Below are 22,127 nucleotides of genomic sequence, written 5' to 3'. Positions count from 1 at the left end.
GGCAGCCCGGACCCGCCATGAGAGCCGGGTGGTCTTTAGCACACTGCTGGGCTGCCGCTGTATGCTAATTGGGCCACATGCAGCCCGAAGGCTGCAGTTTGAGAACCACTGATCTACACTAAAGCAATGGTTCTCAGCCTTTCCAGACTACTATACCCCTTTCAGGAGTCTAATTTGTCTTGCATACCCCAAGTTTCACTTCATTAAAAACTCAGGCTTTGTCTTCAGCCCCGTATGGTGGGGTTCAGGGTTCTGCTTTCTGCCCTGGGCCCCAGCAAGTCTAACACTGGCCCTGGTGACCCCATTAAAACAAACTTGCCCATAGTTTGAGACCCACTGATTTATTGTCTATAGAATAGTATAAACAAGTCATTGTCTGTATGAAATTTGAGTTTGTACTGACTTCACTAGTGCTTTTTATGTAGCCTGTTGTAAAACTTGGCAAATATCGAGATGAGTTGATATATCCCCTGGAAGACCTCCGCGCACCCCTACGGGTACATGTACCCCTGGTTGAGAACCACTGCATTACGGGATGCACTGGGGCAGCTACATTGATGGCTGGTCACCAACTATTCTAATCAGGGCAAATCCCCAAGCTAAACAAACTCTTCCTTCCCATGGGCCAAATTGTTCTTCCACTCACATGTGTTTTATTCTGGTGTAAATCCTTTGGCTTCACTGGAGTTATTTATGATTTACATCAGTGGAAATGAGAGCAGAATCAGATCTTCTAACCGTAAAAGAGAGTTTTGCTTGATTAAGGACTGCAGAATTTCGTCACACTAGTCTAACTGCAAAGAGATCAGAGGGGGAAGAAAATTGTAACAACTCCAGAAAAGCTATTTCTACATGTTGTGATGACTATAAGGTCCAATATCTTGGGACCTTCCAGAACTAGAAGTGAGTGCTGTGTGTACCCCTGGGGAGTTGAGAATCTTCCCCTTTCCACTGGTATCAAGTTGCTATTTCTAGCTCTGCAAGGTCATGAAACATCAGACCTTTAACTTTTGACTGGTCCAAGACAGAATATTGCCTGTCCTGGGCCTAGGGCCAGTCAGATTTGGGCGGGAGAAAGGGGACAGGGACATCCAAATTTGAGGGAAAGAAGAGACTCCAGACTCCATCACTCCAATAGGCTGATCTTGAAAAATGACAGTTCTTTGGAGCTGATCAAGGAGTCATATTGTAGAATTGGTCCCAGAAGAAATGACTCAGGCTTATATGCACTAAAAAAATTCAGTTGTGCATTTATTATTATTAATTATTATTATTTATTATTATTGTTTTGTATTAACATAGCATTTAGGATCCCAATCGTGGGCCATTGTGCTAGGCACTGTACAAACAGAAGAAAAAGACACTGTCTACAATCTAAGAGAAAGTATTGGTCAGCATGGCAGGCTGTGGTCTCAGTACACCAACGACTCAACCAGTGTTCCCTCTAATCTTTGACAGGCTGTGTGCGCAAAAAATTTCTTCTGTGCAAATTGTTGTGCTTCTGTGCAAATTTTTGTGCGCATGGTGTTTCGCCGTGTGCACGGGGTTTAGGATCTGTGTGTGTGCGCACACACGCACAGCTTAGAGGGAACAGTGGACTCAACCATTGTCAACGTTTTGTAGGCATCACAGCAAAGGAAGTTCTAAGGAGGAATCAGAATAAAAACATGACCTTGAGGAGCTATGTAAATGAGCATGAGGATCAACACAGTTTAGCACTCAGTGTAGACTGGAGGGTCATGTCAAATATTGTATTAGCTGGTCATGAGCAAACTGTCCTGGAACCACAGGATTACTCACAACTCCCACTCCCAAGCAGCTACTATGATATAATAGAGGAACAGAAGCAGACAGGGAGAGTCTATAATAAACTAGTTCCCGCTCTTGTGTAATAGGTTAAGAGTCAGCCCTTCAGCAGAACTCCTGTGACTAGCGGAAAATGTTCTCCTTGTAAGAACTGACCTGCATGTGATACGAAGAGCCAGAGGAGGAGCCCTGAATGTCTTTACTTCATCTACGTATGATGCATGCCACTGGCAGAACTCTCTGTGGAGATGTCTGGCTTTACTACCATGATCTCTTGCACGGCTTGGCATCACATAGGCGGCAGAGCATAGGGAAGGAAGCCAGCAAAAAGGGTGATTCATTTTTGTAAGGGCCAAAGGAACTTTCTACAACTATTCTTGGAGCAATGTGCTAGAGAATGTCGACACAAAACTGCCAGAGAAAGAATAAAGGGAAGAGCTGGAAATGTTTTGTATGTTACATAGCAGAAATGATTCCAAAGAATCACAAAATGCTCTACCCACAAGATCCCTTGGCTGGCAGCTATATACTCTGCAATCTTCCTTTAGAGAAGGCACCGCATATTATGTTATGTGCCATCCTACATACTGTTCCAGCCTCAGAGTTAAGAAAAAGAGGAAGCAGAACTTATAAGGACTTTTGGCTGATTTTTTAAAAAATGGAAATATATGTAGGAGTTTGTGTTTTGTAGATTATTAGTAAGTGCTTCTGCCAATGTCTCCACATTTGAAGGTTCTTTTTAGCTCACCAAAACTGCTCAATTAACAGCACTCTATAGCAAAAACAGGCTACATTATATTCAGATCTACTACGAGTAGTATGTCCCAATCCAGTTTGACTTTAGTCCCAAACCTTCAGATAATGAGCTCCTCATCTCCTATTGATGCTGGTCAGAATCAGGACCTTGTATCTCCTATTGCACTGCCACCCGAGAAACATAATGCTTTTTATAACCATTAATTACTGAAGTCTCCTAATAACCTGGTAAGGCAGGTAACATTTGTTATCCTCATTTTTCCAATAGGGAAGCTGAGACACAGAGAGGTTACAAGCTAAGGTCACAACAAGACAGCCACAGAGCTAACAACAGAACCCAAAAGTCTCTGCTGTGAGTCTTCTGTTCTAACCAAAAGCCTTGGAAAGTCTCCTGCTGGAAGCGTGGAAGGATAATAGAGTACGGAGCAAGTCATGGGAGAATTTTATATCACCTTTGCACAAGGGTAAATGACTACACAGGGTGGGAGTGTGATGCCCACCAGAAAAATGTGGGTCTTTGTCTCTCTCTAGTGGCTGGTCCTCATAACAAATAAGAGTCTTCTACATCTGCATGCTAAAGGAATTAATCCTTTAGCTTGGGCAGCAAGCACTTGTGTTTTTAGCACTAAAGGCCCTGGGATTCAAATCCCTCTTATGACCTAGGCAGGGTCAGTTACATAAGGTAGTGAAGAATCATGCCCAGAAAGTGGAAAAAAATCCAAAGGACGTTCCAGACTGCAAGCATTCACTATGAAAGGTAGGTGCTGAATTATCACACATTAGGCTGTTGTGCTTTCTAATGAATAATTCACCCTATTTGAGGTTCCTACATCTCCCTGACCTTTGGATTGAGAGGTGGTTTCCATTCACCTAAATAATTAAGAAACACTTTTCTTTGACTGATGTGGAAACCATGTACTGGGGTGACTCCTCACACTGTTCGCTCATTAATGAAGGAATTTCACCGGTCTGTGAAACCACAGCAAGCGACACTCTTTTAACCAGCTCAGACAGGTTATAAATTCTACCTAAATTGTTTCACCTGAAATTCAGCAGCTGAAGACTTTATTCACTTATAGTCTCTTGAGATTAATAATAGCTAATCAAATAAGAATAGTTAAGGACAAAATACAAAGTGATGGGAATACTTCTGATCACGGGAAAAGGAAATGCAAATTGTTTTGTTTAATTTATGGTCCTAATCCCCACACAGATTTTGCTGTGGCATGGATCATGCTATACAATTCACAGCAGAGCTGGGCCCGAGGCCCAGAGTTCTGGATCTGAACTTCCCCAAAGTTCAAATCTGGGGCGTTGGTTTGGTAAACTTCAAATCTGGTTGTGAAGTTCCACAGCATTTCAGATTTAGGCTTTTATTCAGGCCCATTTCTAGTGTGTGGGAAATGAGGACTGGTGAGCTGGACTGAAGAGTCATGATATCTGGTTTCAGAGTAGCAGTCATGTTAGTCTGTGTTCACAAAAAGAAAAGGAGTACTTGTGGCACCTTAGAGACTAACAAATTTATTTGAGCATAAGCTTTCGTGAGCTACAGCTCACTTCATCGGATGCATTCAGTGGAAAATACAGTGGGGAGATTTATATACATAGAGAACATGAAACAATGGGTGTTTATAAATGTATATAATGTATATAAATCTCCCCACTGTATTTTCCACTGAATGCATCCGATGAAGTGAGCTGTAGTTCACGAAAGCTTATGCTCAAATAAGTTCGTTAGTCTCTAAGGTGCCACAAGTACTCCTTTTCTTTTTATGATATCTGGTGTTTACTTCAAGCCCTATCTCCTGGAGTCAAGTTATTCAGCTTTCATGTCATTAAAAAGTAAGGTTCTAGCCCTCATGGTTGTGGAAAAGAGCCTGAAAGTGTGACCCTAAATTCCTCAGACAGCAAATAAAAAAGAGCCTAAAATGTATTATTTTTTAAATCTCATGGTTTTGGGAGGGCCTGACTCATGGTTTTTTAATGTTTGGGGATGGCAGTACTGGATACATACAGAACTATCAATTCATCATGATCTTTCTTCTCTCTGCAATGCAACAGCAACAAAACGGCAGCTTCTCCTGCTCTGATGCAGCACTGCTAGGAACTTTGTGCAGCCATTTATAGGCGTGCAAAGAGGGTGTAAAATGATGCCACAACAAAACGGTAGTGGTGTAAATCACTGTTCAAGGTGCAGGGCAATGGAGAGGCAGCCCATCTGTCTCTTACTCTCTCATGATCAATAAGACTCTGATCCAAATTCCACGGAAGTTAAATGAAGAAACCTCCATTGACTGGAATGGTCTTTGGAGCAAGGTCTAAGCGTATGTCTAAACTGCAGCTGCTACGGCAGCAAAGCTAGAGCGCGGGAGCTGTGCTGCTGTAGCATAGAGGCTTCCTATAGCCATACAAGGGTTTTTTTCCCCGCACTGTAGTAAATCCACCTCTCTGAGGGGCAGTAACTAGGTCAACCTGTCTGTTGACTTAGCTGTGTCTACCCCGGTGCGTAGGTTGGTCTAACTACACTGCTCAGGGTGCAAAAATTTTCACAAGACTGAGCAATGTAGCTGAGACAATCTCATATTTAAGTGTAGACCAGGCCTAATTCTCTATACACTGTCATAAGCATTTAGGGTGGGAGTCACAAAGGTATTTAGGTACCTAGATACCTTTGTGAATCCAACCCTTAACTATTAGGGGTCCAGCTGTTACTGGCTGGGGTTTTCTCTCCTAACCAAATGGCAAAGCATTATCTGAGATCCCGCTCTCACTGCTCCAGTTTAAGCTCTGAGGCAGAATGTGGCCACCGTCTGTTTGAGTTGCAGGGCTGCCCAGAAAAGCAATTACATAACTGGCATTGGGGGTTCTGTTTATTGTCTCAGTGCTTGCCAGATCTGACTACCCCTTCTACACTGCATCAGATACAAGCTTCCTGTCCTTACCTATAGGCCCATCACAACTTAGCCCCTCCCTATTTATCCATTCTCATGTCCTAGTGCATCATCCTTCCCACTAACCCATCCCCCATCTCCTCTAGCCTGCCTACTATGCCATGCTCAATTGCCTGTTTGTTCACTTCGTCAACAAGCTCCTTTGTGCTTTCTACCCACAGTGCCCCATATGCATGGAACACCAGCCCCCAGCAAGTCTGTAGAGATACTACCCCAACCTCCTTCCAAGCCTTCCTTAAAACCCACCTCTCATGTAATGCCTTTAGGAATTTGCCGACTAATAGCTAGATCCGCCTACATGCAGTGGGGCCCCAATCCTGACAAGACCCTTTGAGCACTACAATAAATACAAATAATAGCAACTTATAGCTGAAGCTTAGACAGACTGGCCAAGTGTCATGCATGGGGCATGGCACTCGTACATTCTGCTGGGATCTCGCACATTCAGCAGGGCTCAGAGCCTGAGCAGGACTTTCTGTGCAAATGGTCCTCCAAGAAGCCATGGGTTCCTGCAGTGCTAGAATAGAAAGTGTGCTGACGACCTCTCCTGTACTCTCAGTGCTCCCTCCAGCTCCTGATGCCCAGGCATGGTGAAGGGGCAGGAAGGAAGGATGCAACCTGACTCAAATGAAGGACTGATTAATGGGGTGGGACATAAACTGGGTTAATGGGAAGTGGGGGCAGAATAGGGGCGGCTGTTCCAGGTCGCCCTGTCTCCCCCAACAACCCTCCCTCCCATGGGCTGCCTCAGGTTCTCATGCTCCTTTCATCTCACCCCAGGAAAAGCCCTGGTTCTCTGCCCCACAGTTAGCCTGTGATAGCCTCTGATTCCACTAGCTTCTCATGGGTCCTCTGTCACCCCCAGGTCCCAGAACCCCCAACATCCCCCTTGTTCCCTCTGCGAGGTATAGGATCCTGCCCCCTCCCCAGCCTCCACACTGCTCTGGGACACCCTGAAGGGGAAGTCAGCGACTCCTTCTCACTGGCCTGAAGTGTCACGCATGGAGCTGCACAGAATGTGGCCACTGCAGCTTAGATTCCTCAGGATCCAAATATGCCATGCTGGGCACATCAATACACCAAGCCCCCAAGAGCCAGTCTGTGGGCCAAGCCTGTGACACCATTGCCTTAGGACCTTAAAGCCTTCAGGTTGCCTCCTCCATCTTGAATTGAGTCCTTCCTTGAAGTACTTCCCCAGACAGAGGCACTTTCAGAATTACTGCAGCTAAGGGGCAGAAGCAGGGGCAGACTGCACAGATAAATACTGTTGGCTTGTCCCAGTGACCAGAGTTGCATAGACGATTCCCTCCAAATGGCCAGTCTTTCTAATATATCAAGTCTGCAAATCAGTCTCTTAGAGTCACGGACTTTAAGACCAGAAGAGATCATCTAGCCTGACCTCCTGTATATCACAGGCCACCAACACCACCCAGCACCCGCACACGAAACTCAAAATTAGACCAAATGATGACTCATGCCTGCCCATACTGGAGGGGCACCATTTAAAGGTGAGGACGCATGATCTCCTCAACGTGTCTCCTTTGCCCAGAGACACGCCCCCCCTGCGCTACCATGCTCTCTCAGCCCCACATTACCTGTGGCAGACCTCTGTCCTTCTCTCCTTGCGCCTCCCCGCACACGTTCAGCCGCTCTCCCTCACAGCCAGGCAGGGAGCAGGATGGAGCCCCTTCTGCCTGAGAGAGCCTGGCTAGGAGGCAGTGGCAGCTCGCTCCCTGCCCGGACTTGGCTGCCGGGGGAAAGGGGCCAAGCATGCCAGAGAGGGAGGGTGGCTCCGGCTCTCTCTCGGCCCCTGTCCCCGGCAGCCGGGCCCGGGCGGGGGGCTGCCTGCTGCTGCCCCAGCTGCCGGGGACAGAGGCCAAGCAAGCCAGAATCCCATCTTCCGCCCGGCATGCTCGGCCCCTGTCCCAGGCAGCCGAGCCCGGACAGGGAGAAAGCTGCCACTGCCTCTCAGCCAGGCTCCCTCAGGCAGAAGCAGCTCCATCCCGCTCCCCACCCAGCTGCCAGAGAGAGCAGCTGAATGTGCCAAGCGGGAGGCGCAGGGAGAGAAGAACAGCGTCCATCTCCCTCCCCACCCGCAGCAGGCCAATCTGGGGGGCACTTGACCCTCCATGCCCCCTCTACTGAGGCCCTCCTCGCTGTCCACCATCTCTGACAGAAGCATGGAGCCCCCGCCCACCTCTTCCCACCCCTGCTCCGCCCCAGCCCTGCCCCCACTCCACCCTTTCCCCTGAGCTACGTCCCGGGGGACTGCAGTAGGGGTGAGGTGCACCATGCACTCAGCTGGTGGTAGGAAGTGGAGCAACCCGGCTCCAGCCCAATCTGCTCCTCCGGCTCTCTGGTGAGTGCTGGGAGGCGGTTCCCCTCTGCCCCCCATGTCCCAAGGCTGAGACCCAGGGGAGCAGAGCAGAGCGGAGCAGGCTGGGGCCAGTCACTCCACTTGCCGCCACCCTGTGAGTGCGGGGTCGGGCCTGCCCTGCAATCACTGGGCAGCAGGAAGTGGAGCGATCCGGCCCCAACCCGCTCCACTCCGTCGGCTCGTGCTGGGGAGCAGTTTCCCCCCTGCCTCCCAAGCCCCAAGCTTGCTCCTGCCCCCCACAGACCTTGGGTGCAGCTCCCCCCCCCCGCGGAGGCCTGGGGCCAGCCCTCCCCACCCCGCCGTGGGGGGGCTGCGTAGGGCACCACAATGTCTAGGGACGGCCCTGTTGCCAGGAGGCGTTGGAGATGGATCGGTCATGTGCTTTGGATGGAAATTGATTCTATCACCAGAGTAGCAATAAGATGGACACCTGAAGGCAAGCGAAAAGGAGGCCGCCCGAAAACGTGGTGAAGAGCTGTGGAAGCCGACCTGAAAAACCTGGGGCACAACTGGGGAACCATTGAAAGACTTGCCAGAAACAGACAGAAGTGGAGGAGCTTCGTCACTCCCTAAACGCCAGAGGCATAATAGGAACATGATGATGGTGATGATTGTTCTATGGTGCTCTGTGCTCCACCTCAGAGATGGCTGCATTCAGTGGGGCTGATTTTAGTGAAGTACTTGATCCTTTGGAATAAAAGGTGGGATAGAAATGCAAAACACTATGAAAGCTTCCAGTTTCACTGTTTTACTTTCCCACTCTGGGACTGCTAATTCCATTTCTCTTGTGTTTCCACTTCTGCTATGAATACTGAACTGAGGAATTCAGTTAGGTCATCAGATGGCAAGAAGAGTTATTTGAAAGCCCCTACCTGAATAACGGTCTACACCAAACCTGGAGATCTGAACAAACCTGAACCTAGAGGAGATCAAAATCTGGATCCAAATTTTGTGGCATGATCTTATAGCTACTCCTCAATAACAAGAACTACCTCCATCACTATCTTTCCACTCTCATCCCTCCGTAGTTTATATTCAATTATCTCTGAGTGTTACTGAACACTACTTTAAAAAAAATACCTTCCGAAACCAAATTGAATCCATATTTGCAGCTCTCTGCCTTTTGCAAATATGGCCTGAGTTTGTTGATGACATCTCACTCCCTGGGAATACTAACCAAATACCTGCCACACCCACATAAATCATTCAAAGCTCAGTCCGAAGTTACCACACTGTCTCTTGGCTAATGTTTCAGCATTAAATGAGCCTTGTGTTTTTTGAACAGACAACGCTCTCATTTAAAAAGGAGCTCCTGCTTTTAAAAGCAGTACCAAGCAATTGAAACAGCCTGCATGAGATAGTTCTGTTACTGTTTTGGGAACTGATATAATCTCAGAATGCAGCTCCAAATCATTTTGATCACTCTATACATATGCATGCACACTACAGCTTCCTGTCATAATCTCATATTCAGCTGTCCTCAGACCAGAATAAATGCCCACAAAGAACTCTGATGTTCTGCCTTTGATTCCTCTGTGCAAGAACTTCATTTTCAACAGGGTTTGGATTCTGTCTCAAACTGTTTGGCACATAATGATCTTTAATCACTACCAGCCACAGCTGCTCTTAGAATGCTTCATTGTATTGCCTGCAACTCTGCAGTTAAAACACGTATGTTATCATAGCCATTTTCTCATTTTCTTCCATTGCAAGAGACAAGGATGGGGACAGGCAGCTCCTTGCTTTGATGTGTGTGTTTTTTTTAAACTGCATGAGAACTATATTTAGTTTCAGTTCACTTGCAGTGTCAGGCTTCCCTGCCGTGGCCCTCTGCCTTTACCTTGGCAGTGTTACAAGAGCCAATTATGGCTTAAAAATCTGGCTGTGGAGAAGCAAAACTGCTGGCCTTTTATTCGTTACTAAACAAGGACCTTCTGTTGTCCACAACACGTGCCTAAAGGGAAGCCATTTAGGGGGCCCTTGCGGAGGCATTTTTGCCACTCTCCTGCCTGCATTATCCCCTGAAGTTCTCAAGGATCTTAGGCCTTGAGTCTGTTGCCACTGAAGCCAATGAGACTTTAGACATCAAGAGCAGAACCAAGCCCCTTCATCGGTCCCTTATGCAGTTGCAGCACATCAAACACAAATCCTGACCTGTTAAACGAGACAAGTGGAGAACTCATTCAAAGTTTAATATGCTGGAAACTCTTCCCTGCACCCTATTTGCTAAATCACAGTGCTCTTCTTGCAGAGGAACACAAATTCGTAGATTTCAAAGCCAGGGACCCTTCTGATCATCTCCTCAGACTTCCTGTATGACAGAGGCCATAGAACTTCCCCAAAGTATTATCAAGAGGTGGCGTAATGTCTCCATATTTCTAAGTGATTGTGAGGGGCTCTTTTCTTGGTTCTTCAGTACCAGTTTATAGTAGATTTTGTGTTATATTAGTTAGCAGCAGGCTTCTGGCTAATGCATATCAGCTGTCATCTGCAAAGCAAAACATTTTCTTTTCTGACAGTGGATCTGAAGAATATGCTTATTTTAAAGCGGACTGTCTTGTGAATATGTTTAATTGAATTATGCACCTTGTAAAGAAATATTGTCCTATTATTAAAATATACTAAAGCAATATCCAAGAAAAACTCCTGGAGGAAATAATGCAGTGAAAAGCAGACTGTCTGTGCTCTACATCTTTTTTTTAGGCAATGCTTTATGTTTCCCAGAACATAAAGGAGATATTGTCGGTGCACCAAATTTTTAAGAGGCTGCATTTCCAGATCAGAAGAAGGGGATTTGTGGCAGTGTTTCCTCCAATAAAGTATTTTAATTTAATTTTTTTAAAGCTGTGCCTGTATTGGTCTAATTGCTACCCAACAGCTATAGCTTGAAATAAAAGGTTTGCTGTTCACTTGACACACAGTTTATGAAAATGAAACTCGCAAGTGAAACTCCTCCACTGCGAAGCTATAGAGCATGTAACCAAGGAGCTTTGTTCTGTAAGAGTCAAAAGTACGTCAAAGCTACCTAATGCCAGCCTCATCACATTGGCATTTCACTCAGGCATCTCCAGAGAGCAGAAAAAGAAGAGGAGGAACTCTCTCTTAGAGGTTTACACTGCTGCCCATCACCATACTATCTGGGCACCTTCAATAAATCGGAGGGAGCGAGGCCACCATCCTCAATGGTATTTAGGAGTTAGGCACCTATATACCTTTGAAGAGCTGGCGCCAGGTCCTCTTCTTTCCCCAGGCCTGGTCTACACGCACAAATTGCATTGATTTAACTAAACTGGGTTTCTAAAACTTCTTTGGTGAATCAGTGCACTCCCCTTGTGTGGACACATTTAAATTGGCTGAAGAGCATCTTATACCGATAAAGCTTAATTTTGATAACCAACTCAATGAAGCTAAATTGATATTAGCCACTAAGGGAGTTGCACTGATTTAACTATATTAATTTAGAAACCAATTCAGTTAAGTTGGACCAGTTTGTGTGTGAAGATAAGCCTCCACTGGGTGTGTGCTCTCTCACTTATTTCACTTTGAAGTAAAAGTACTCCTTCCAAAATATCTTTATTGCTTCAATCAGCCACGTCAGATGCCTGTATCTTTAAGAAATACAGTGGGTTGGAGGTGGGGTGTATATACTATTTTTCTTACATACCCTTCACTCTCTCAAACTCGCCCCACTTCTACCATGATAGACACAAGACGTGAATAAACCAAGACGTTTTATCTGGGGGTGGGGGGGAATTTTGAAGCATTATTTTTCAAATCAAACTCTGAACACATTGGCTGTGGTTCAGTCATGGTATTTACCTCTTCTTATTACTGGGACTCCTAACTTCCCTCTCCTCTCTCCGCTGTTTTGATTGTCTCTTTGTTTTATTGTACATGAGATGAGCTCCCAGTTCTGCAATTGGATCCACTCCTGTGGACTCCTACCCCACTGAATTCAGCTGCGTTCTGCATTGATGCAGGGGCTGACACAGCCCGCTGCTGATAATATTGAAATTAACAACACCAGTTGTACTTTTCCCCCTATCTCTCCGGCTTCAGTTTGCCAAAGGATTAAAAGGGCTCCTCCAAAGGAATCGCGGTACATTTCACAATGCCAAGGTTTGTCAAAGATATAAACTTCCTTTGTTGTGCAAAGTTATGACAGGAAATAACATTGGGACAGATTGATAAGCTTTTTGCATCCACCTGTTGCACATCAACTGTTTGGGAAAGGTGTGTTCTGAGCACAATAAATCAGCTTTTCTTCACCAACGCTTTGTAGCAGAAATATATGGTTCTCTTATAAGTGTATACAAACCTTTAACGCGTTTATAATAAAAGGGTCAAAAAACACACTGATAGGATTTATGCAATATTGCTTCATGTGAGATGCATGATTTTTAAAACTACATCTGTCGCCACTGAAAACGCTCGACACAGAAACATGGGACACAAACTTTATTATTCTTTACATCATGGTTGAATTATCTCCACATACTTCAGTGCAATAATAGACATGCAGCGGAATCAGATCAGGTCAGCTGGTCAGAATGAATGTTTGCAAACCGTCCTTTGGTATCTACATAGCATTAGCTCCTGCTGTATCTCACTTGGGATTACGTTTAATCAAAATTCATGTTACTTTTTGCAAGCTGGCATCAGAGGAATGCATTCATATTTCAGCTAATTAATTAACAGAAGAATGAATGTGTTAACATTCAGCTCCTGAGACTGAGGTTAATAACTCACTGAGGGTCATAATTGCTCAGGTTTCATGGTTACAGTGAGCCCTAAATTACTGCAGGAGATATTTTCTTTTTTGGTGGAGAAGAGGTTACTCTACATTTCTTACTTAGATTTTGAGGGTTCCTGCTACTCCCTGGCCATTTTACCCCTACACCTAATCCTTTGCTAAAACTATTAGACTACACTGGATGTTATACAGGTGATCAGATTAAATGATCACACTGGTCCATTCTGGTCTTGGAATCTACAAATCAATCACTGTGTGAAGAAACAACAAGTGCCTTTCCACCGACCCTGAGGGCTAACAAACCATTAACCATCATAATTTAACATTTCTACAAAGTTTTTTTAATTAAAGGGGTCTCAGATCAGTTTATAAGCATTGATTAAATCTAATGCCACCTCTGTCTAGCACATAAGTATTAGTAGGTCCATTTTAAGGTTAAATCACATAAATAATCTGCAGAATTGAGACTAAAACCCATAAACCCTGATTCCTTGTCCCATGTTACATCCCAGGCACTGTTCCCTCTAAGCTGTGTGCGTGTGTGCGCGCACACAGATCCTAAACGCCGCGCACACGGCGAAGCACCGCGCGCACAAAAATTTGCACAGAAGCACAAAAATTTGCACAAAAGAAATTTTTTGCGCACACGGCCTGTCAAAAATTAGAGGGAACACTGATCCCAGGGTAGCTGGGAAAAGTAAATGCCACCTTTGTTTACCATCAACCACTCACAGGCAGTGCATGGCTGTATCCAAGAATCTGGGCCTATGGATATACTGGTATAAAACTAGTGTGAGATCAGAATCAGACCTCATACCACTTTCCCCTACTACCCCCAGTATAAATTAGCAGGATAAAGCAATGTCTTTTCACAGGTAACAAGGAACTTGCATATATTTATTAACAGATCTTAAATGTAGAAAAGTAAATGTATCGTAAGTGACTATTAGCATCCATATATGCAGCCTGCAGAACCAGGGAGCTGGTTCTCTTTCTGTCTGATTTCTTTGGGGCTCTGCGCCAGAAATTGTCTTTACAGGTTTTCTATAAGAGACACAGCCCCTCTCCAAACACAGAGAGAGAGACTGGATGGCTCTTAGAGGGGGCTTCAGGACCTTATTAGGAAATTTGGCTCAGCAACAATCTTCAAGGGAGAGGAAAGCTGGAGATTAGAGGAAGCAGAAAACTTTGCTGCCAGTTTGTGGGGTTTTGGATTTTCCCCAAATAATAAATTAGAGATGGGCCTGAACCAGAAATCTGGATCTGACCCCCTCCATGCTATATGAGGGTTTGGGATATGAACCTGGATCCCATTTGACATCCTCTGTCCCTATAAGGGGACTGCCAGAGTCAAACATGCTCCACACCATATGGGGGTTTAGGAGACAAATTAGGATCTGCATAGGCAGTGCCTGTCCCTATAATTGGGCTGAACCAAAACCTTGAATACAAACACCCCCATGCTGTTGGAGGATTTGAGATATGAACTTGGATCAGCTCTGCAGTCCTTATATAATGGGGCTGAACCAAAACCAGAGATGCAAACAATTCCATGCTGTAAAATGGGCTTGGGATAGAAAACAATGGCAATCCATTATCCCTATGTAGTGGGGCCAACCCAATACCATAGACTGGTATACTCCCATATTTTGGAGGGTAGGTATCAAATTTCGTAAACTATTCCCTGTATTAAAATGGGTCAAGCCAGAGTCCCAGCTAGGGTTACCAACCATCCAGGATTGTCCTGGAGTCTCCAGGAATTAAAGATTAGGTCAAGTGATGAAACCTCCAGGAATACAGCCAACCAAAACTGGCAACTCAAGTCCCAGCTCCAAACAGTCCCTAATGTTTGAGGGAGCTGCAAATCAGCTTTGCAGCTTGGGCGAATCTTTATAATAAATAAGATACTGGGAAGAGAGTGGGTTGGGAAAGGAGAACCTCTTATAAGACCGGGAGTTCCAACATGCAGGCTGAAGTGTTAATTTCAATTAGTGATAAGGGACATTACTCCTCAGATCTTTTACACCCCCTGTAGCTCTCAGTTCATCTGTAGAATGCAGCTCTGTAGGACTGGAGTTAAAAGTCTGAGTGAAGGAGCAGGTGAAATTACACAAAGTATTCATCAGGGCATCAGCTAGAACCAACAGGATACTGCTTACAGAACTTGCTCTGAGCAAGTCAAGCATATCTTCTCTTCTGCACTTTATCAGGGTTGGAAGGGACCTCAAGAGGTCATCTAGTCTAACCCCCTGCTCAAAGCAGGACCAATCCCCAATTTTTGCCCCAGATCCGTAAATGGCCCTCTCAAAGGTTGAACTCACAACCCTGGGTTTAGCAGGCCAATGCTTAAACCACTGAGCTATCCCTCCCCCCTAAAATTCCAGCTCGGCGTTGGGGCTCTGGTGTTGATCATTGCAGAATCTGCATCTCTCTATATAATAAGAGCAGACAGGGTTACATTTTCACCAAGATATGCCTGAATTGAGAGTTCACAGTGCTCAGCCCCCTGTTTGCCCACACTTATATGTTAGTACCTGCAAAGTGAGGATGCAAGTGGAGGCCTGGCTGAAAATCTGGCCCAAAAGGTGTATTTGCATGTGTAACAGGCCATTGCAACACACACACATTTTCAACAGGGGTCCTGTTAAGTACAGAAAACTCACTGAACCCCCAAATGAGGTAGCACAGAGGAATGGGCAAGCCTAGGAATATGCTTTCTTCCTCAACAGAGGGGTGCAAATTGTGTTTCCAAACATGCGAGGGATTTGCATGGTTAAGGGATGGAGAATCCTGAAACACCCAGCTAGAGTTCCAAAAGACCTGATCTTGCATGGTTCTGAGTGCTCTTACTGATATCAATGGGAAGCAAGGTCCTTCAGCACCTTGCAGGAGCAAGTCTTAAGTGTGCAAATGGGGACTTAGGCACCCACAGTTGCTCATCCACACACATCAGTCGTGATGCACAATTGCACTATATTCTTCAGATGTACATTTCAAAAAACATTCCAGTTGTGTTGCACACATGGTTCTGCATGTGTAAGTTCTGAATTGCAGGCCAGACTTAGAATGCACACTGAAAAACTAGCCCATTGTATCTAATTACAGACAATGCCCTGCCAAATGCAGTTATGCACTAGGTGACACCAAGAACCACATGAGAAGGCTATTATTAAAGTTACAGATACATTGGGGGAAAGGTCCTGACATAAGAAGATGACAGACAGAGAGAGAAAGGGAGAGGATACAGAGATATACATTTGTATATGCGCAGTGTAAATAGTTATTATTATTGAAAGCACTGCTCTGTTGAATTCCTGTGTGGGAGTCCAAGGCTTTGCAAACAATTCAAATCCTTTTACATAAACCTGCTGCAATTTCAGTTTGGCATGGGAAATGAGTTAATCTTTTCGCTGAATGCCTCGTATACATGTTAACTAGATTGGGGAGAAGACTGTAAATACACTCCCAGCCAATTAAACTAGGGTGGGGGAATCTGCCCCTGGCCAATCCGGCTATCATTTCAGTAGTGTACATCCCCCGCCCCTATCCCCCCAGTTTCTCTTTGATTAAGCTCATAAACAAGCAGCTGTACCAGGATGATTTGCCTAGATTCCATACAGTGAACAGCACTAAACATAAACGTACAGTTGATGGCACTCTTGACATCAGAGCAGCTGCCCATATGGTTCTGGAGTTTTTAATGGAAGTGTTTGTTCTGTATGAATTCCTGGCCATTTGGATGCTGAAGGAAAGATACTCAGAGTTAAGGAAACCTTCTTCCTATTTTGTAGTGGACTATAAAAAGTGAGCACCGTTCTAATGGAGATCCTGACTTTTTGGGTAAGAGGTAAACCAGAGGTCATGACCACTTGTGTCTTTAAAGATCCCCAAGACTTTTAGGGAAAGTAAGCATGTGCCTTGGTGTCCATGTCTTGGCTAAATTCTAAGCACATCAATTACATCTGCCTACCTACAATTCTTCTTGTGCCATCAGCTGGATAACGGGTTTTTTACATTGTCTTACTGTGCTGACGCACATTGTTTTAAAGGCTGCTTCTTTCCACCCCAAAAAGGGCTATATTTTAGTGACTCATCCCTGTATGTGTGTGTGTGTGTGTGTGTATATATAGCTACAGATGACACGTGCCACTACCTTGTATTCAAATCCATGTGGATAGACTCCTGCATGGAGTCACAATGCTGTTAATGGCATTCCATGCCTTCCTACACGGAACTGATTCCAGGATAAGGGCTCATCTCTAGCATGCAATCTACGTAGATACAGAACACACAGTTTGTGAAGCACTTTGGGATCTTTGGATAAAAGTCAATACATTCATATCAGCTATTGGTCCCAATTCTGATCTTCTCTACACCTGGGTAAATCAGGAGTAATGTCACTGAAGTCAATGGAGTTAAAATCAAGGTAAATGAGGTCAGGATAAAGCCCAATATTTTTGTTTAGCTGAAACTGATTAACAGGCTTGGTTGCCACGAATGCACACTAAGCATTTCTGTAACACCTCTAATATATTCAGTACGCATCTGATTGCATACTTGCAAATACCTGACCATTGCATTATGGCAGCACCAAACCATGGATCACGGCCCTTCTGTGCTAGGCACTGTACAAACACAGGGAAAAGAGACAGCCCTTGCCCTGGAGAGCTTATACAATCTAAGCGTGAGATGAGAGACAACAGGGGAATGCAATAGGTGGGGGAAACATGGGGGAAAAAGAGACAATATTGGTCAGCATATGCAGCAGTCACAACACACCAGCTGTCTTACCATTGCATACTCATAAATCCTAATTTCTGTAAAATGATTCTCTATCCACCTCTATGCAAGATTTCACATCCACACCCAAAACAGGAGTAATATTTGCATGGGTGTCAGTATCTCCTACTAGGTCCTGAAACAAAATCAGGCTCGATGGGCCCAGCTATTTCACTGTCTTCAGTGACAGCTACGCAACAGGATATTGGGAGCCTGCACATTTTTATAAAACGAAGCAAGATTACACAATTCTGTTAAGAATGTTTTGGGAAACAAATATTGGTTCTCTTTTGTTCACTCAGCAGGGATTAGGGGTGTAGATCTCTGGCTATCATTTTCACAAGGCAATAAGGGCAAGGAAGGTGCAGTATAGATAAAGCATCTCTCTTTTTCCCGCCCTCTCACTTCCTCCTACACGAACTTTAAAGCCGCAAAAAGTAGGTTACATGAGCTCCTCTTATCTACTTAACACAAGGTGAGAGAATGTATAATTTGTTTATTGCTTCCTGCAGCTGTACCACCTTAGGCTCTGATTTATCTCATCAAATATCATAATCTGCTGTAAAGAGGGTCAGACTTGGGCAGCCTTTGGCTGAGAGATCTCCAGGAAAGAGCGACATGATGCAGGAAGCGGTGTTGGGGATTCCACAAGTGGTGCTTTTCAGGGGCATTCTGTGGTTGGAAGTGCCATCTTTCAGAGGTGTAGGACCCTGACTAGAGCTGGACTGACAGTTTGTAACAAATAATCTGATAAATTTCGCCCTTTTCTTGTTGGCCAAATTGTCTGCGCACAGACTGCAACTCTCAGGAATATGTTCATTGTTCAGAATTATTCAACAGATGTTTTGCAAACCTCTGTCAGACTGTGTATCACTCACAGACTGTTCTTTGGGAGCTTTGCTTCACCGGCTTGAAATTCCTAATGAGCTGCTTTGATTGGGCATCTAGATGTGTCCCTAGACTGGAAGAGTAGAACTCTAAGAATATCAGATTTCTGGAACAAATATATGTGTGAATATGAATTGAAATTTGCTTTCTGCATCCATTCTGCCATATTGGCTTAAAATTCAATGTTCCAGGGAACATTCCTGTCAGAAATATGTGGAAAACATATGTGGAAAGCTAACACTAAAGCAACATGAACCCAGTCAGAGCAAATTGGTTTAAAAGATAGCAGTTACATTTGGGTACTATTTGCTCAAATTCCAGTTTTGACAATTACACTCAGCCTAGAACACTTAAAATTAAATTCAAATGGAGAAATTAGTCTTCAGCTTCCCTCCTACAAACTGTAGTGTAACTCTGATGGAGTGGAGGCAGCCTAGTCTATCGGCTATGGCAGCCGACTGGGAGTCAGGAGAACTGCATTCTAATCTTCTTCTGCCACAACCTGCTTTGCCTCCTTGGGCAAGTCACTTCACCTCTGTCTCTCTGTTTTCCCTCCCACTCTGGTCTTGTCTGTTTAGATGGTGAAGTTTTAGGGGCAGGGAGTTGTCTCTCACTATGTGCTTCTATGGTACCAAGCAAAAGGGGGCTCCTAAATGCCACTGTTACACAAAGAATGTCTGCTACATTCCACTCCAGAGGTGACTGCTTTACAGCAGGGGATAAAGTGACTCCCCCTACACAGAACCCCAAATTTTGCCCAGAGTCAGAGTGCCCCCTTCAGAGTCCATGATGTGGCCACAGATAATGTCATTGCAGAGTTTTATTAATGAGAAATGTGATTATGCTTCTTATTGCCTATTTAAAAAAAACTTGAAAGTGATTTAAAAAGGTTCAGCAAAACTCATTTTCACAAAAAAGAGCTATTGTCTCTCAAACATCACTTTGTTTATAAGTGATTTGCTTGATTTTTTCCCCTGATGTCTTTGTTTGAAGGTGTTTCATGAGCATGTACCATATAAACGTCTGACGATATTTACTAGGAGAGTCTGGTAACAATCAAGTGCCCTGTTTCTCATTATTAACTCTTCTAAACTTCTATAGAGATTATTAGAACCTATTTAATGGCTCATTGAATTTAGAAACCATTCAATTTTCCTCTTAGCCACTTCCATCTGAATATTTATAGTAACAGCTCATACAATAAATAACAGGAGATGAAAACACATCCATTGACGAGACTACACTGTCTCCTTCTTAATAACTTCTTTGTAAACCTGTGGAGCAACTCCATTGAAGCCTATGGAGCTACATCAGTGTAAAATTGCTGATTGGCAAGAGCAGAATCTGGCCATAGTTAAGGGGGTCTGTATATATTTGGATTATCTTCTCTTTACCATGATGAAATAGAAAATTTACAGCCACTCATTTCCTTTCTGTGGGGCTGGGTTAGGAGGCTTGGAGACTATCAGATTTCTAGTCATGTCACTGCTCAGACATGGAAAGATTATTTTTTTAAATAGACAATAGGCCAAGTTGAACTATGTTTTCCACTGGCAGAGGCAGGGCTCCTGAGGTGGAAAGTGTGCCGGTTGCAGAGATGGAAAGTGGTTGCAACTTCCTTCCAACAGGGTGTTGATAGGAGGCCAGTGCAGCCACCACTGTGTGACAATCCAATATCCTTGTTTTGAACCTCTGACCTTCACTCCGACCCCTGTTTTTCATTAGTTGTCCCCCGCATTTATTTGGTCCCTGGGTCCAGTGGTCCCTCCCGCTAGGCTGGGGGAGGGGCCTTTAGAAGTGCGTGGGCTTGCACCCACCCACCTCCCAGGTTTCCAATAAGACCACTGTGTGAGACTCTGGCTGGGAAGGAGGCATGGTCAGGACATCTGGGAGGTGCACTGACTCATCACCCAAGCTACTATGAAGCCTGTGCCATAAGCTAACACAGAAATACTAAAGGAGGGCAGGTAGGGTAACTGGGTTAGAAAGGAAAGTTGGTCCTATAGTTACAACCCTGGCCTACAAATCAGGAGATCTGGGTTCAATTCCCTGCTCTACTACAAACTTCTGTATGATTTAGTCTCTTTGTGCCTCTGTTATCACTCTGTAACTAGGGGATAATTCCTTACCTCAGAGGAGCAGTTAGGGATACATAGATTGAAATGTGTGAGGTGCTTCAATACTGTGGTAACTGGGGGCCTTACAAGTATCTGACAGAATATGAGATGAATCTCAACAGTGGGCCAGCAGGTGGATCATCTAGACAGGAAGATATCAACCATCAACCATCAATTCCTGACACCAACTTGAGGGAATCTGGCCCAATGCTGTTCGGGTAGGGGAGGGGGGACACTTCTAAGGGAAAAACATGTTCTATAATAGGCTTAGTTTTTTAATTATGCTCAGAAGTTATTTTGCATTTGTTAGCCAGGCCTATCATAAGCATAATGGAGTTGCTTTCAGGATCTTCCCTGAGCTCACCCATAGAAGACTCATGTAGCCAATGTGGGGAGTAAGTACACCCAGACTCTCTTGTGAAAGCCTGTGTGTGACTGGACATGTGCAGTCCTAACTGTATCTAAGTATGACCGGTACGATAACACAGGGATAATAAATTACTAGTCCAAGAGTACCACTAACATGAACACAAAGCTGGGCCGGCGGGACCTGAGTTTCTAGAGTGAAGTCAGGACCTGTGCTATTAGCCTCCCCAGGTACGTACTGTAATGCTGAGCTAATAGAACTGCTGATCTCCCTCCTTTTTTCTCTCTGTACAACACATCTGAAAAAAAAGACTGCACTGAAGGAAGGCTAACACTGCAAAGTCAAGAACTCAAAAGATAGGAAATGCCAGAATTAAGGCTGCTCCTGAGTTCAGGACAGCATCATGTCAGGCACTGTACGCACAGGTAGTAAGGGACGCTCTTGGGCCCAAAATGCTTACATTTTTATAGAGGAGGAACTGAGACACAGAGAAATAAAGTTACAACCCCCAAGGTCTCACGAGGACTCTGTGGCAGAATCAGGAACGGAAGCCAGATCCTCCTCTCGCTCACAACAGTGTAAATCCCACAGAAACCAATGGAGTTGCACTGGGATGTGAGTGATGAAACTATGAGGCTCCAGAAGCCCAAGTCTAGTGCCATAACCACAGGGCCACTGCTCCTCTCAAACAGCTCAACATTAATTAAAAGCCATGCCCTCACTTTTTCTCATTCTCTCAAACTATAGCTAAGCCTTTTGCATCTTTTGCCAAGGCAAAACTGTGATTTTCCTATTTTTGCCTGGGACAAAAAACCGTATGGAAGCATACCTAGAGTATAAATGGAGGCTGGAGGGCAGGGGTGAGGGGGAATCAGAGGCAGTATACTGAATAACTGGGAGAGAGTATTGCTTTTCAGGCTGCCCCTTCTTCAGGTAATAAATTAGATATAAAACCATTTAGCTGACAGATAATAAGGTTTATGCAGGTAGTCAGTCAGTCTTGTAAAGAATATTGCTGACTTCACTGTCTGCAGTAAGCCAATCTTTACTTGTTAAACCCTTGACCCTCTGTTGTGTCTATTTCTGTAGACTATGGGGTGGGACTGGGCTTTTCAGGTATCCCTCTCTCTAATGCATTTTGAAAACAGAAGAAAGGAAAAGGCAGCCTGAGTTTTCAAGAATAGGCCGGCTTCAGAGAAAGCAGAGTCAGAAAACATCTCTGTTCTTCACATCATTGTTATTATTTGCGCCTAGAGACTGCAGACAGAATCAGGACCCCTTGTGCTACATGCTGCACATACAGATGATAAAAGACAGTCTTTCCCTCAAAGAG

The 22,127-nt window shown here is 44.7% G+C and overlaps 1 long non-coding RNA gene across 1 annotated transcript; it reads right to left on the bottom strand.

Annotated features, from left to right (window-relative positions):
- Nucleotides 1–368: 368 nt before the first annotated feature.
- Nucleotides 369–21,309, bottom strand: LOC122464392. The gene is made up of 3 exons (XR_006288353.1): nt 21,298–21,309; nt 21,004–21,008; nt 369–479 (listed from the first exon to the last, which is right to left on the bottom strand). It is a non-coding gene; the product is annotated as an uncharacterized LOC122464392 (long non-coding RNA).
- Nucleotides 21,310–22,127: the final 818 nt, after the last annotated feature.

This window comes from Chelonia mydas, chromosome 2 (assembly GCF_015237465.2).
Source record: "Chelonia mydas isolate rCheMyd1 chromosome 2, rCheMyd1.pri.v2, whole genome shotgun sequence".
NCBI lineage: Eukaryota > Metazoa > Chordata > Testudines > Cheloniidae > Chelonia > Chelonia mydas.
Note: the sequence above shows the minus strand (reverse complement) of the source record. Positions and strands in the feature narration are given on the sequence as shown.